The sequence below is a fragment of the Dreissena polymorpha genome, chromosome 1, assembly GCF_020536995.1.
Source record: "Dreissena polymorpha isolate Duluth1 chromosome 1, UMN_Dpol_1.0, whole genome shotgun sequence".
Taxonomy (NCBI): Eukaryota; Metazoa; Mollusca; class Bivalvia; order Myida; family Dreissenidae; genus Dreissena; species Dreissena polymorpha.
The window spans coordinates 189813949-189825983 of record NC_068355.1 but is presented as its reverse complement, the minus strand read 5'-3'; the positions used below and the strand labels follow the sequence as shown (position 1 = coordinate 189825983).

Sequence of the window (12035 nt, the reverse complement as noted above, 5' to 3'; positions counted from 1 at the left end):
CATGCAATTCTGATAGCAAGGGAGTATTGTGTGAAAAAACAATGTGTAATTAATACAGTGTGGAAATGAACAATAAGTTTGTTTCAAAAGAGGTTCAAAGTGGCTGGTTACTGTGTTTTGGTCTCTGAGGATTCTTCACTGTGTTTTTGGAATACTACAGAACAGCATAAAGGTGTGTATTTTGATTTCTGCATTCCTTTTTAATTTAGATTATTGAATAATATAATTTGAATTATGTTTATGTACTGAGTTCCAGTGGGAAATGTAAAAGAATGATCGATGGAAAGTCAATTTTGTGTGCCAATTTGAATTTAAAACAACAGAATTTCTAACAAAAAAAGATAAAAATACAAATATTGCTTTTAAATATATAATTAGTTTATATAAACAACATTTCAGATTATATCATAGGATGGGGGAAAAAAAGGAGACTGCAACAGCTGAGCAGCACAAAAGCAGACAGTGTACAAACCAACACCAGTACAGCTTACATACGGTGTAGTGGAAGCCAACAAAATAAACATGAAGTCTCCAGCTAATGGCTTGAGTTGGACCACTGTGATCAAAGTCTGCAAGGGACTTATCATTGGGAGGAATGTGAAAGGGTAAAACAACAAGCACCACTGTGACAGAATATATTTAAACAAGGGCTGTTTGTAAAACATGCATGCCCCCCATATGGGCTGTCCGTTGTAGTGGCAGCCATTGTGTGAATACGTTTTTTGTCACTGTGACCTTGACCTTTGACCTAGTGACCTGAAAATCAATAGCGGTCATCTGCGAGTCACGATCAATGTACCTATGAAGTGTCATGATCCTAGGCAAAAGCGTTCTTGAGTTATCATCCGAAAATCATTTTACTATTTTGGGTCACCGTGACCTTGATCTTTTACCTAGTGACCTCAAAATCAAAAGGGGTCATCTGCGAGTCATGATCAATCTACCTATGAAGTTTCATGATCCTAGCATATGCGTTCTTGAGTTATCATCCGAAAACCATTTTACTATTTTGGGTCACCGTGACCTTGACCGTTGACCTAGTGACCTCAAAATCAATAGGGGTCATCTGCGTGTCATGATCAATCTACCCATGAAGTTTCATGATCCTAGGCAAAAGCGTTCTTGAGTTATCATCCGAAAATCATTTTACTATTTTGGGTCACCGTGACCTTGATCTTTTACCTAGTGACCTCAAAATCAAAAGGGGTCATCTGCGAGTCATGATCAATCTACCTATGAAGTTTCATGATCCTAGCATATGCGTTCTTGAGTTATCATCCGAAAACCATTTTACTATTTTGGGTCACCGTGACCTTGACCGTTGACCTAGTGACCTCAAAATCAATAGGGGTCATCTGCGTGTCATGATCAATCTACCCATGAAGTTTCATGATCCTAGGGGTATGCGTTCTTGAGTTATCATCTGGAAACCATTTTACTATTTTGGGTCACTGTGACCTTGACCTTTGACCTAGTGACCTCAAAATCAATAGGGGTCATCTGCGAGTCATGATCAATCTACCAATGAAGTTTCATGATCCTAGGCGTATGCGTTCTTGAGTTATCATCCAAAAACCATTTTACTATTTCGGGTCACCGTGACCTTGACCTTTGACCTAGTGACCTCAAAATCAATAGGGGTCATCTGCGAGTCATGATCAATGTACCTATGAAGTTCCATGATCCTAGGCCCAAGCGTTCTTGAGTTATCATCTGACAACCACCTGGTGGACGGACCGACAGACCGACCGACAGACCGACCGACCGACATGAGCAAAGCAATATACCCCCTCTTCTTCGAAGGGGGGCATAAAAATTGAAACTGAAAATTGCCAAATGACATTGACCTTATCTGTTAAAATACCAATTCAAAGCTGACATACTTTTTTCTTTAAAGCGGATATTTGTTGATTTCTGTAGCTTATCAATTTCATGTCATGATCGAGTCATGTAGAAATTATCAGGTTTTCTTTTATCACAAGTAAATAATAATATCACAATGCTATAACATGCTTATACCCTGTTTTTACAAATAAACTGTTAGCTCTGAACTGTAAAGCTAATTTTCAACTTGCAATGAGTTTCATAAAAAAGCAGAATAGCAGATTCCACAGAGCATCATTATGAAACATATCAATTAATCTTTTAATATTTTAACTCATGAACTTGCTTCCTGCTAATTATGGTTGCAGTCACATTTATTGAAATAAAAGGATATAAAAAATAATAACATTATATACATTTCAGTGGTATTGATTTCTCTTTTTTTGCAGAGATCTGGTCTTAAAAAGGTTCACCTTCATCCAGAACACGAAGTGTACATTACTCAGGGGCAACTTTCACAAGAACGGCATGCTGGAGCCATTAAAATCCACAAAAGTTAACAATTGCTCTGCTTGATGTCCTTTTCAGCAGGGAACAACTTGCGAAGTCCAGCGCCAATGGGCCTGGCAAGGCCAATAATACTTTAATATCAACAACATGTTTGCCTTGTGTTGCCACACAGGCTGTGAAACATTTTGTGTTAAATGCATTTAAAAAAGACAATGGTACACTGTCCTGTCCGATTCAGCTTTCAATGAAATAATTAACAGTAAATTTGCAAATGCTAGAAGGGTACTAGCTTGTTTAAATGTTCAAATGTGTCAATTATGTAGATATGTATATACTATGTTATATAAACTGTTAAATATAAATTGTTCATTTGTACTGTTTACTTTTTCAGATTGGAAGGTTGAACAAACTTGAAAGTACTATTCTATGGAATCTGCAAGCTTGCGCAAGCTTGCGCGAGCTTGCAAATAAACATCATCAGCAAGCTTGCGCAAGCTTGTGCAAGCTCGCGCAAGCTTGCTGCGAGGTTCCAATTCTAAGCTTGCGCAAGCTTAATGAATCGCAAGCTTGCGCAAACTTGCGCAAGCTTGCTGCGAGGTTCCAATTCTAAGCTTGCGCAAGCTTCCTTCGCAGGCTTGCTGAAAGCTTGCGGCAAGCTTAAAAGGATATTTTACCTTATGTAAATTCATACCATTCTTTTCCATCTCATCTTAATAAACAGGAAATACACAAGCAGTACTTTTCCTTGAGTATATTTATGGGTCTGTTTAACGGACCCATACCCAAAGCGTGTTATATGCTGTTCGTTATAAAAATTATATCTTAATTATGTTTCAATTAGATCTAACAAAGTTTATAACTATTATAATAGGATTTTATTCCTATAATTTGAAGTATTATAAATACTTATATTATATATTATATACTTATATGTGTTTTCCCAAATCAATGGACTTTTAGCACGAAACAAATAAAAAATCAAAAAATTGCATTTTTTCCCAAAGTGACCAAGAAAAGGCCTGACAAAGCGTCTCTTTTACCTTCTGCGTCATGCTTGTCCCCCACATCCTCAGCATCCTTGTCCCGACTCAGCAGCCACTGGAGCAGCAGAATAGCTTGATGTATTTCTTGTATGTATATTTAGGACTCACACACATTTATGTAAATGTAATAAAAATCAATAAGACATGTTCAACATCATAAAATATGGCAAATTAATAAATCTCACATCAAGTGTGACCTTTCTGTAAACATTGCGTCAAATATCAATATATACTCCCCCAAACATTACTTAAACAATATTTTATTTAAAACATATTCATCCATATACATTTCTGACATGGCATGGTGTTTATAGAAATGGAAGTCTAAAAATAGCCTCAGTTGCTATGTACATGTGCATATATGTAGAAATATTAAATTTTCAGTTGAAATGCTTTGTTTTTTTAATGCAAAGTTTACAAGAACTAAATTTTAGGACCATAATGACACAAACGCTATGACAACATAACATAATATGCATTAGATCTTATGTTCAAAAGAAAAACCCTCACATTGTCTATCAGATAACAATATGTGCACATAAATTATTTGTATCTTTAACTACACACTAATGTTGTATTGTAACATCACACACTATGTTCGTATGCTAAACAATTAACACATTGTCATTGAAATACTAATCACTAATTACAACAACTAATACATACATGTACACACTATTCCACTCTGATCACCAGGATGTTGTCCTCCCACAGTCCCACAATGATGGATGATGTAGTGCTGCTGTAGCAGACTGACCATGGCTGCCACACTCCATGCCTCTTAGTAGCCAGCGTAGCCAGCTTACTCTCTCCCTCCCAGCCCACCTGTAGTACAGTGTTGGACCAGCCTCCACAGACCAGCAGCACCTGGCCTGCAGGGGTCACATGTAGACCATATGGGCCATGTAGTGCTGGGTCTGTGTATGTAGCCAGGAGTGTGCCATCTCTGGCCAGGGTGAGAAGCTTGTTCTGCTCAGGGCTGATGATGTACAGCCTGTCCCCTGTGGGACTCACAGCACACTTCCATACTGCAAAACAGAGTAACATCAAGATATTGAATTACTGTAAATATTAAATAATCTTATTAAACATACTGCAGTGATATTGTATTACGCATATGTTGCTATAAAGAGGCCTTTACACATCTAAAATATATGCATACATTTCAATGATTCAATAGTTAAGCGTGACAATAAACTTCAGTAGCAAAGCTATTGTGTTAACGTTTGACATGTTTAAATGCGACTGGTGAGTTAGATATGAATTGAAGTAAAACAATTACACAGATGGAAACAATTACACATACAGAAACAATTGCACAGTTCAATCAACATGTTTATACCATGTTACTATGTGCAGCATGAATAGATTTCCGACACATATATACATGTGATAACTATGTACTGAAATAAGTGAAATTGACCAAAGCAGTTATAATTCATGTGCCGTGTTACAACATTATTTGTGTTTTTCAAGTGTTTATAACAAAAAAAAATAATATTCAAAACAGCAGTTATCAACACTTTTCTAGATAGTTAGTTACCAAACCAATTTCAACAGCAAAATGTTTAAATGAACATAGATCAACTATACTATAATTGCAATGAAATTAATACATACATTTGAACACTTCATAAAAGAATACAACCACAAGAGTACCTTTGTTATATGGTGTTATGAAATTATTCAATTTATCAAAGATATTGTACATGTACAATCATTTAAAAACCACAAAATTAGGACTAGGTCAGAAAGTGTCTCACTGCCATGAACTCAGTTTCTATTTATAGACATGTCATGTAGTGACAGTTAAAATACTTCATTACTCATGTTTATAAATCAATATTTCTGAATCTTGTTTTGGCTACAATGCACTGTAGCATTCAAAGGGCACATATGAATTATAGAACAAATATTTTATAATACATCAGCAGGTTTTCTGCTATTACATCCGACTGTTATTTTATTTTCATCTCACAAAGTATATAACTATAATTTATATGATTAAAAAAAACAAGATAAAGGCCATATGAGTCAATATTTGTTGATTAAAAAAATAAATCCCAATTCGGTTCATTAAGTCGATAACATTTTTCCAATTTGTGATTGTATGGATTTAAAACAAGAGCACAGCATAACAGGTGCCAACGCTCGGCTGCGAAAGCTTGTTTATGTATATATTTATGTAGATATAATTTTAACTCAACAGTAACATGCCTCTAGTTCAAAGATTCTTAAGATTAACAACCACTTTTTAAATATGGACGTGAATTGTTTAAGTGAGAACAAAACATAACATACTTTATGTGGTAGGACTAGGAAATTAATATTAACTTTATTGAAAACCATTCAAATAAACATTAAGATTAATGTATGTATAACAATAAACTTATTCATTTTAGCTAGACTGCATCCAAAGCCTTAGGCATATTGAGATACTCTCAAGTCTGTTTTCTGGGAAGAACCAGTACATAGTGTTTTTGTAAAGATCATGAGAACCCTCCCCAAGTAGGGATCAAACCTGTGGCCTCCCAATGGCTAGGCAGGCACCATATCTACAATGCCACAACAAGATTATTAAACGATACAATATATAAATAAATAAATTAATAAATATATATAAGATTTATGTATTTCATTTATGCCAGGTCACATGCTGATGACACCAGTGTGGGTGATCATGCAGCTCTGGAAGTGGCGGTGGGCAGGCATCTCCTGACGAGCATGAAATCTCCACAAATAACAAACAAGAGGGTCATGATAGCCCTGTATCACTCCACTGCTGAAGAAAAGGCTGAACAAATATTCTTGGCATGTGCAAATACTTAAATATAGGCCCTATTTAAGCACATGTACACATTTGTGACCCCCTGGGTAGGGTCAAATTTAACCTCAGGGGCATAATTTGAGCAAACTTTGTAAAGGACTACTATATCTCACTACATACAAAATGTGGTAGCCCTAGGTCCTAGAGTTAAGGACAAGAATATTTTTAAAGTTTTCACAAAATAAGCAAGATATGAGCGTATTTAATGTTCAATGTTGTGATCCGTGGGTCAAATTTGACCCAAAGGGCATAATATGAACAAACTTGGTATAAGAGGACTATAAGAATGATGTTACTGCATACCATATTTGGTAGCAATAGTCCGAATGGTTTTTGACAAGAAGATTTTTTTTAAGATTTCACAAAATAGAGGCTTTATAAGCGTTTATTCAATTTTGTGATCCCCAAGTGCAGGGTCAAAGTTGACCCAGAGGCATTATTTGAACAAATGTGGTAGAAGTTTATTAGATGTCTATACATACCAAATTTGGTAGCCCTAGGCCCAATGGTTATGGACAAGAAGATTTTTAAAGTTTTCACAAAATAGGCCCCATTAGTGTATGTTCAGTTTGGTGACCCCGCGCAGGGTCAAATTTGACCCAAGGAGCATCATTTGAACAACCTTTGTAGAGAACTATTAGATGTTACTACATACCCAATTTGGTAGCCCTATGCCTTGTAACACTTTTGTCCTAGTAAGCTGACTGAACTCAATTCGAACTATCATACATGTAGGGATGCTCTTAAGCCTTGGTTATTTGGTGGTCAGACCGATGTTAAAACAGTCACGAACTGCTTGTTTACTGGGGTTAGGAAAAAATACTCCAATTTGACAGGGTGATGAAAAGTTTTGTTTACTTGCTGAGATCACATTTTCTGGAACATGACCGTTTATATAAGCATTTATATAAGCATTAGTATAAAAGAGGGGTATTTTTAAAACAAATCGAGCCATTATTGATAGCAACTCGCACAGTAAACATTATAATTTTACGGCTTTACGGTTAGTGCAGGAGAGACGGACATTTACTTTCTGGACGAATTATATTTGTGTTGGAGTATCTTGTTTCTTTCTTGTTTTGATCTTGTTCAATTTCTTAATAAGAATTACATACATTTACAATACAAATAAGAATAATATACATTTACAATACAACATATACAAACATTTTGAACAAGAATAAAATACTATATATGCTATAATAAGACTTGTTGCTTTCTTTCGCAAACTGATGAGTAGTTAAACGAACTTGGAACATTTAAGTCAGAACAAAAAATTTCACAACGCGACTTAAAGGAACCTTTGAACTCTAATATATTCACATAAGGGTAGAAGTGCCACAGCCTTATGGTTAAAGGACAAGAAGATTTTTAAAGAGTTCACAAAATAGGCACTATATAAGCATATAATCGATTTTGTGGCCCCCAGGGCAGGGTCAAATTTTACCCCTGGGGCATAATTTCAACAAACTAAATAGAGGACTATACAATGTCACTACATACCGAATTGTGTAGCCCTAGGCCTAATGGTTATGGACAATTTTTTTTAAGTTTTCACAAAATAGGCCCCTGGGGCAGGATCAAATTTGACCCCAGGGATAAAATTTGAACAGATTTGGTAGAGGACTATTAGATGTCACTACATACCAAATTTGACAGCCCAAGACCGGATGGTTATGGACAAGAAGATTTTTTAAGTATTCACAAAAGAAAACTTATATAAGCATATCACAACTATAAGATATCACTACATACCAAATTTGATAGCCCTAGGCCCTATGTTTATGGACAAGAAGATTTTTAAAGTTTTCACAAAATAGGCTCCATATAAGCGTATGTTCAATTTTGTGACCCCCAGGGCAGTTTCAAATTTGACCCCAGGGGCATAATATAAACAAACTTGGTAGAGGACTATAAGATGTCACTACATACCAAATTTGGTAGCCCTAGGCCCAATGGTTATGGACAAGCCCTTTATAAGCATATATTAAATTTTGTGACCCCCAGGGCAGTTTTAAATTTGACCCCAGGGGCATATTGAACAAACTAAGAAGAAAACTATTATATGTGACTACATACCAAATTTGGTAGCCCTATGCCATATGGTTATGGACAAGAAGATTAAAAAAAAATCCCACAATATCGTAATTACTCTTTGTTTTCGGACACTTAAAAATAATATTTTTTTTCTTGTCCGAAAACTAAGATACGAAAAATATTTACAAAATACAGGTGTCCGAAAACTTAGAGTCGAAAATTGAAGTGTCGGAAAATAGCGTCAATTGTATCAACGACTACCGGTAATAGCACGCGCTTGTAAAATACCATGCCTTATAGTATTAATTACAGTTATATATGTTTGCACTGCATTTTAAATAATGTTATATGCTTAATTTTTTTGACAGAAAGTTACTACAAGGTTTTACTATGACCAACGAGTTCAAAGATAAGCATATGATGTACCCGGTACTCGCTAGTATGAACCTGTAATTAACGCAATAAAAAAGCAAATTCAGAAGTCTGTGTTTGTTCATTTCCGATAGTTGTTGTTACACCTTCCATTGTTCGTAAAACTTGCAATAGGGTGCATCCCACTTTGAAGCGTTTAGTATTTGTCATAGTTATTTTACTGAGAAGGGGTAGTACCATTGCGGTAGATAATTGAACTGCTAATTAGCACTACCCCTGGTAATTGTCATAACGCTTATGATATCAGGCCAAACCATTGTTTAATACCGGTGTACAAGGTTATTTACCCAATAACGCAAATGTAATGGTCGGTTGCATCTGCCATGGTTTATGATGTTAATCTGGTTATGAAACCCCATGATCACACTGTCATTAGATATCAAAAACAGGACCTAAATTAGGTAAAATAGCGATGAAAAATATACTGTCCGAAAACTTAGAGACATTAATTATGGACTAAAACTCGTGTGTCCAAAAATTAAGAGTCACGAAAAATAATTATTTTTGCTAAAAAAGGGGTGTCCGAAAACTTAGAGTGTCGGAAAACATAGAGTAATTACAGTAGGCCTTATATAAGCATATGTTCAATTTTGTGACCCTCGGAGCAGGGTCAAACTTGACCCCAGGGGCATAATTTGAACAAACTTGGTAGAGTACTATAAGATGCCACTACATACTGAATTTGGTAGCCCTATAGGCCCAATGGTTATGGACGAGAAGATTTGTAACGTTTTCACAAAATAGACCCTATATAAGCATATGTTCAATGTTGTGACCCCTGGGGAAGGGTCAAATTTGTCCCCAGGGGCATAATTTGAACAAATTTGGTAGAGGACTATTAGATGTCTCTTCATACTGAATTTGATAGCCCTATGCCCAATAGTTATGGACAAGAAGATTTTGAAAGTTTTAACAAAATAAGCCTTATATAAGAATTTTTTTATTTTGTGACCCCTGGGGCAGGATCAAATTTTACCCCAAGGGCATAATTTGAACAAATTTGAAAGAGGTTTACCCCAGGAACATTCCTGAGAAATTTCATCAGAATTGGACCAGTAATTTAGGAGAATAAGATGTTTAAAGGAAAAGTTAGCGCAGGGATGGACGCACGACGGACACAGGACCATGATATAAGCCCTGCTGGCGTTTGGCCAATGGAGCTTAAAATCAGAAATAACCATCAAGTATGTTAATGCCTCAGACAATAAAATAATGTTTTATACTGGCTTGCCAACTTTCGTTATTTTTAATTCTTTGTTTTTGACGTCGATTGAATTTGGTGCCTATACGAGTTATGTTCCGAAAAACTGAAAACTGTTAAGATTGAGAAGGGCGTAAAAAAAGTTGACCTGTTGATGAGTTTCAATGACATAATAAACAAATTATTTGAATTGTGATGCAACAAAATGAAAAAAAACCCCTCTGCATTGCAAGAACTGTATTAATAAATAAAAAAAATTGTTAATTTTGAATGAGTTGTATCTTTTCATTGTATTGTTGTTCTTTGAGTGCTATGTACAGTCACATGTGACAGTAACATATACTTTCAAATCACATATATCACAGGCCATATAAGTATAGATTGATGTATGTATCACAACAGTCCATATTTAGTTCCCAATTGATTAAAACTAAACAATAGGCCATGTGTTTATGTAATGAACCAACAAAGACTTGAAGAATCTATGAAAATAGTTTTTATTGTTACAGTGCCCATATGAATTTATAAGTGTATTTCTTTGATGTCAAAATGAAACACTTCAGGTATCTGTAAAAAAAACTGTTGGAATTTTTTTTGGTTCATTATAAATGAGCATATATCTAATTACATAATTTTGCAGACATTTCTAAAAATTATGGGATACACAGATATTGCTCATTTTTAGATTTTTTTACTTTTACCACAATTATTCCTTATTTTAATTGTATCTCTATTGATGGTTTTACTATATATATATGAAGAACAAAAATTAAGTAGACACTCATCGAAAATATTAATTAAAAATAATCCAAGCAATTTAATTTCACGTGATTAAATCATTATCAGTAAAAAGCATTAATATTAACCGACTGGAAATTAAATCAGAATCTTAAAGCAAGCAGACGAATAAGGCACTTACTTAATAAATTAACTTTTTTTGGGAGGCACAAAACATTTGAGCTAGAAAGACATTCTCCTAGCAGAGTTGTCGTTCGTGCCTCAACATACACCATCTCTGTGCAGCGGGCTCAATTCCAGAAATCTTGGCGAAACACATCAAAGTAATTTTACGCTCTTTCATGGAAATATCTAGGACACCAAGCATAATATTTTAAGTAGTTACCTTTAAAAACTGCATTTATTGTTAATTTATCGAGATATTTAACAACAGTTATGAGAACAATTTTCATGCCCATTTACGCAGATAGCATCACTCCGCTAAAATGTAAACAAAGGCCGAAATGGTGATGAAAAGAAAGTGTTAATCTACAAACACATTGAAAGTTTCGTGTATGTTTATGTTAAATGTGTAATCAAATGAAATAGCTCATTATGGGAACATATCGTAAGTTTGCAATTTGGATAGATAGATAATAATTATTTTTTATAATTAATAGTGTATCATAGTATGAAGATAATGATCAATGTTTTTGTTTTGTTTTGTTCTGCTTATTTGGCTAGGCTGGTCTTGGTTATTGCTCTGTCATATATTTGTATACTACCATGTGCTTAATAACCTCTTTGCCATGCTTATTTTATGTCTTTAATTGTCTTCATTAATTTGTAAGCTTACGGTTTAGATTAGCGCAAATCTCTCAGTTATCATTTATTACTATTAGTTGCTTATCATTTTGCTTTATCTTTTGCTTTGTGTTGCTTATTTGGCTAGGCTGGTCTTGGTTATTGCTCTTCCTAAAATATATATATATATATATATACTACTATGTGCTTCTAAGGCCAGCATTTTTTTAATAATTTGTTTTACGGGAAGGCCCGACCCTATTTTTCGACAAATAAAAATAAAAATAAAAGTCACTTTCGTTTTTTTTTATTTACATTTCACCTGCCGACCTGGTATTTTATCCAAAACTAGAAAAAAAAAATTGCGGAGATTGCCAAAGTGTTGTTCAAAATTTGTTTATAATACGGGTTGTTTTGTTGTGCCAAGTCGACTTGTAAAGCGTCAGCGATTTTTATTGGCTATTGCAGCCAATACCACACGCTATAAGCCAATCGGTGAGTATTTAACAAATGATTTTCATATTGCATTTTCAAAATGACGGACATTAACAACGAGACAAATGTAGCATATTTTAAAATCAAATTAATTAAAAACGGAGCAGAAACAATTTCAATTAGAAAAGTTAATCTTCAGAACACC

At 34.7% G+C, this 12035-nt stretch overlaps 1 protein-coding gene across 1 annotated transcript in view; it reads right to left on the bottom strand.

Annotated features, from left to right (window-relative positions):
* The window catches only part of LOC127864317 (uncharacterized), a 158145-nt gene that overhangs the window by 22205 nt on the left and 123905 nt on the right, over positions 1-12035 (bottom strand). Inside the window, exons 1-2 of the transcript XR_008041754.1 lie at positions 4044-4343; positions 3375-3432 (exon numbers count right to left, since the gene is read on the bottom strand). The gene's annotated coding sequence lies outside the window, so the exon portion shown is untranslated. Of the gene's footprint in view, positions 1-3374; positions 3433-4043 lie in introns of the transcript that reaches the window.